Raw genomic sequence first — 6,361 nt, forward strand, 5'->3', positions numbered from 1 at the left:
AACTTTGATTAATTAAACTGGACTGAAAACCGCATTTAAATATCTTATCTAGAGAACAAGTTACCATTCTTAAAAAGCCCGATAAACATTCTACATATTTGTTTTTCAACACGCTAAAGGCCAAATTCAAGAATTACAGAATTATTAAGTTCTTTATAAGAACCTAATTGAAAATTCACAGTAAATCGAGCTTCTTTCACTTTTCGTTTGAAAACAACTTGTATTATTTTTTGAAATGATCGCGTATTGGTACTTAAAAGGAATCGTGTTTGTTTCATGCCATTCTATGTATAGGTAGGAGTTTATTAAGTAACTTCTTCGTGAATAAGTAACCTAAGGCAGCGGAGCGCAGAAAATCCCTTAAACAATTCTAACTGACTTAGTGTTAGCCCCTCCCAAATTGCATCAGCTTTAAAATTAAGCCTTGCGCCTGTCAAAATTCAACTCAATATATAGTGACGTCATTTAAATCAGCGTTGACACTGAAATTGCGCCTTTGAATATGCAAACAGTAGGCGTGGCTATATGCGAAGATTCGTCTTCAGAAATAAGTAACGCTTCTTCTTGAATAAGAAACGTTTTAAAAATCTAGTAAAGTATTATGTCTTTTTATCGCCCATGTTTTTACAATTGTTTGAAAACTGAACTTAGTATTAAACGTTTTTAGACTTTAGTTAAGTTGATATTCAATCTAAACATCTCGGCCTGTTTTCTAAATCTTGCCGATTACATTTTTTACACCGAAATGTTATCTTCTCAATTAATAGCATAGTTGTGTTTTATAAACATAGGTTACGTTAATCACAAACTACTGCGTTGTTGCCTTAAGTTTGTTCCTATTAAATACGCATCAAACATCATATCTTAATCAAGAAAGTAAATTTGTCAACATAAAAAATAGTTTATCGATCTTGATTATCTTAAATAGAACTGCTTTTAAATGTCTCAAAATGAGAATATAACACAAACCATACCAAAACCAAAATAATGTGCTGAGCTTGATCCTGTTATAAAGGACTTAAAATGTTCGAAAATTGGGGCCGGAACATATAACAATGGCAAAAGGGTCAGGAGAATATAATTATAATAGGCGTCATTCCATTCTTTTTTTAGTTGTCCACGAACTTATTAACGATAGGATTATGTTAGTGCAAGATACATTTATTTCGTAAATAATTTTAAACATGTATTGATAGCCTTGTTGTAAACGTTAATGGATAGGTATACCCCGCCTTAAACTCCTTACCTCCCTATCTAGGCTATTGAAATCAACTTCTTGAAACTAGAACGTTTTAAACTTAGATATGGCCTGTTATGTAAAATCATCTTAAGGTCTTCTACAAAGTGTGCCAAAATTATGCTCCTGCTGTTGGTTCGGACCATAGCTATTTTTTGTTGCATTTGAATTAAAAACAAAAACAATATTTTGTAATAAATGTCTTAAAAATTGGAAAGAAATAATAATGATTTACATCAATACCAAAACATTCATTCCTTAAATAGTATAGAGAATGTTTGCCTAAAGTATGTACATATCCAAAAACAGACAACTGGAACTCATATATAAGAATGACTCAGACTTCTTAGACATTTTGCATATGAAGTGAATGATACATCGCGAACGTTCGTTACGAGGTCAGTTTCCTTTTAAAACTACTGAGGTTCTCGCGACAACCAGATCACCAATCGGACTGCCGTAGCTGCCATAACTTCTGCATCTGTTAGCTCAAGTTCCGCGGCTCGAATAACAATTGTTTCAATAGCTTATCTGAGGAATAGTAAAACATTTGAAAGTGTGAAAACATAGTATAACGAAGGTCCGTTTATTGTTGAAGCCAATTCCGATAACAGCAGAACCTAAGTATGATTGCAGTTGGCGTATTGTTCACATACAATAACACGAATGAAAAGAACGTAAGTTTTATGTGGTAAATGACATACGAACATAATCTGTACTACCGACAAAACATGCTCATACTTCTTTCTATATCAATTAAGGTAAATGCATACATACACGCTATTACTGAAAAGTCACTGAGCATAACAAATTTACTGTTTATTTAACATTGCGACGTGACATTCGTAAAGATAAAAAGTGTTTACAAAACGATTAAACTTACAAAATGTTTGCTTTGTTTTGTTTTGTTTTTACATAAAGTGTAAAATTAGCAAGAAGGTAAACTCCTGCTATCGAAGCAAAATTGTGAGACAGTTCATGTATAGGTTAAAGAATATTAAGTATTTACTTAGGACACATACAAAAAATGTAGAAATACTTTAACAAATGAGTGATTCTCGCGAAACATAAAAAAATAAAAGCTCTAATCTGGGTGGTCTCACTGCAGAATTTTATAAGATGTTTTGAAACGATATTCAGAATGTCTTAATTGACTTTTTAAATCATTCTTTATGAAATTGCCATTTAACACCACTTCCAAAGCAAGGTATAATCTCTCTTATTCCAAAACGGATTAAAGATTAAAAAGAAATTACCTAAAATCATTGATTCCGAACAAACAGGTTTTATTAAAGGCAAATACGTAGGTGAAAATGTACGTCTCATTGTTGAGGTTATGCAGTATCTTTCAGAAAATATTATGCCCGGATTCCTATTTTTTTTGCCGATTTTCAAAAAGCCGTTGAGAGCTTTGGCCAAACTTTAATATTAGACAGTCAGTACGACAAGGATGTGCACTCTCTTCGATTTTGTTTATCATATAACTACAAAAACTGTCTAGCTATATAAGACAAAACCCCGATAAAAAGGGAGTGAAAATTGGTAATACAAAAAACTAACAATAGTTTTTTTGCTGATGATGCATCTTACTTTATTGGTGGTTCGGAAATTACTTCGAATCTTTGACCAAATCATTAGAGTCGTTCTCAAGATGTTTGGCCCTAAACCACAAAACTAATAAAACAATAATTGTATAATGCTAAGCATTGGTACGCTAAAAATACTACTATATATTTTGGTCAAAAATGCTCTATATGGGCCTCAGAATGTGCTACATCAGTAGGTATCATCTTGTCAATAATAAATAACAAACAATAGACAAAATACCAATAAAAAGCAGGAAAAGTTAAAAACAAAAACAAAACAATGGGAACATAGAAGGCTTAGATTGATGGTTAAAGTAAAAGCGTATGCGCTACCAAAGAAAATATTTCCAAATACTGTGTTGGCGAATCCAAGATAACCCTATATTGAAACTGTTAAAAGGGCTATTAATTTAAGCCAGACAAAAAAAGACAAATACTGTATCAAACCTACGAATTAGGAGGAATAAAAATAACAAATATTGAATATTGTATTGACTCAATAAAAGTCTTATGGGTTAAACGATACTTAAATGAAAACAATAAAAAAACAATGGAAATTCCTTTCTAAAAATAAACTAAAAATATATGGCAACTAACTTATATTTGTATATGAAATGGATAATACTTTTATTAATAAAGGGCCAGGATAATGTGCATTTCTGAACAATGTTCTTGAAGCATGGAGCGAAATAAAACAATTGTCCAAACAGCCATATGGTATAACAAAAACGTTCACAATTTAGAAAATACGCTTTTCTACAAACATTGGTTTGAAAAAAGGTATAAAACATTTTGAACACATTTCCAATTATCGAACCAATATTTGTTTAGGTATTTAATCAAATCGAATATCCATACGGCATAATGAGCAACAATTTTTTATAAACAGACTCTCGAAAAATCTAGATCGTCAAAAACGAAAATACAATTGATTAAAGATGGAATAAATGGCACTTCGAGAAAATAATGCTGGATGATTTTTTAATGATAAGAATATACTGTAAAATATACACATCTGGATTGTAGCTTATGTACCTTCTGTCAGTCAGGTATTGATTTTATTCAACATTTATAATGGGGGTGTTATGAAACTCAACAACTATGGAATAAATCAAACAATTTTAAAGCTTCAACAAAAATTAGTGTAATTATATGTTAACGTTGTATTAATGTTTGCTGTTTATGGAAGATACAATACAACTAACTTTTGTATTCCATTTATTCATCTACATATGTACACCAATAATGGGAGTGTCATATTATTTAAACTAAACATTAAATATCAAAATATCTTCCTTCTTTAATTTAAGTTATATTATTTTGAACTCATATAGAAAAAAAAAACTAATCGTGTGATCGTAATTTTCTTAGTTCATATTGCCGACTAGAACGTCTGTTCTGTTAATCAACTTCAAAGTACACAATGTTAATGTGTTAATAAAAACTTCCATTCACTCAACAGCATTTAACACAAACATATGAACCATTCTTCATCATGAAACACTAATTGCCAATGTTCCTGTGAAATGCCATACAATCGACAGTTTATCAAAACTAAAGTGATTATAATTGAAAAAAAAACACATATTATTTCGCATAAAAGTAAAACCGTTGGTTTTAACCTGTCTTCCATATCTTGTGATATACACTGGCTTGACAGATGCATTCACGGGCTTGGTTGTAGAATTTGGCGTGTGAACATTTTCATGTGGTGACAAATCTTGATTATCAAAATTCCAAGGTGTCACATGGGGATTTCCAGAGTGTGCTGCATTTTGTCTTTGCTGTTACTTCTATTACAAGCGCCATCCTGCGTTCTTACAACATACGAGGGGTCATCTTGCTTTTGAGCCAAAACTGCTTTACACCAACTGTAGTTAGAGCCCTGAATTCTACCTGAACCACCTAGATTCCAAATCGGCATTTTTAGAAAAAAACTATCATAAAAAGATTATCTATGTCTCCTAACTTTCTGCCAATTTAGTTTCTTCTGCGTTGGCAGAAATGACCTTTATTCCCATCCTTTTAACGTTTATGCAGGGGTGTAGCCAATATTAAGAGGAGACGACCTGTACTCTAAAATGGCAGATTATGGATCTTGCTTTGATATTTCGGCTTTCACTAAAACATTTTCTTGCAGATTTGTACATAAAGTTTTGCAAAGCCACTTTCGGATGAGTGGTTTGGGCAACACATTTATGAAATATCAATGATAACCCAAGTTTTTAGATTAAAAGAAACTACGTACTGTTATAATTAAACTATTTCAGGAGACGAAAATACTACCACAGATGCTATCCATTTAGAAGTTACATAAATGTAAGTGTCTTGTCTTTTGGTGTGTATTTGAAATAATAGCAGGTGCAATAATATTATTCAAAATCAAAACTAAAATTATTATTTACTTCCATTGTATGATTGTTTTCTTCTTTTAAGTCCCTCTCAAGACTTGTTACAGCAAACAGAAGTTTGTGTTTTAAGCCACCTTTATTTTTATGTTTGTCTGACTTTCAAACAATGAAACAATCCTTGAGTTGAAATTGAAAAAAATAATGTTGATTGAATGTTTTGTGAAGACGTACCATGGGACTTCTTTTGTGTCAATAGCGTCAAGGTTTCTACACAATAACTTAATATAGAATTGCGTTTCGGACAGATTACGGGCAATTATACTGATAGTGTAAAAGGGAGCAGTGATTGAAAATTTTAAAGTCAAACAGTTTCTGCTCAATGACTTTGAGTTTGCATACGATTTATGAAACTTTGAATACCGCACCAGCTCATGTAACGATGAATCTTTGGTGCGCTGAAGTTAAGTTGGATAAATGTGAAGGTCACTGCTTTTATTTGACACTCACTGAATTATTCAAATTTCCTGGTAGCATATAAAACTTTTTTTTTACATTTACTTAAATATAGTACAAGCCTTTTCTCAATTCTTTTTAAATTGATGGTTGGGCACAGCCATTAAGTAATAGATCAAACGTGTCTAGCCATATGAGAAGAGAGAAGGTGCTTACTCTGTCTAACGTACATGAGAAGATAAAAACTTCTCAAGACCCAGCACTGCACACTAAGACAGAGTCTTCGACTACAAGAAGGGGATGGAAGGACAGAGAGGTCCCATTGAAGGCATTTCTGTGCCGCATCATTTCTTTATTTCGGAGTTCGATGGACATGATTGTTTGCGTTTGCTTGGCAGCACCAATTATGCAATTTGACGACAAACTACTAACATAGCAGTCTTGTTCACCAGCTGTGCAGCTGGGGCTGGTAGCTTGAAGCCACTGAGGGGCAAGTACAGGCTCGTCATTAAGTTTCAACTTAGGAAAAGTAGTTTGCCAAGAGTGTGAATTTCGTTGCTTTGAAAATAAATTGTTACAAGGATTTCGTTTCGTTTAAAGCTGGGTACATACTTTTTATGTGATTGATACAAGCTTATTCTATTCATCAGGGCACTAATAAGGTTTGCAAAGTTGACACAACAGATAAATGTATTTTTATGTCAAAGTAAATACAAGTTGCACTATGGTTCACG

Source organism: Mya arenaria, chromosome 6, assembly GCF_026914265.1.
Source record: "Mya arenaria isolate MELC-2E11 chromosome 6, ASM2691426v1".
Lineage (NCBI taxonomy): Eukaryota > Metazoa > Mollusca > Bivalvia > Myida > Myidae > Mya > Mya arenaria.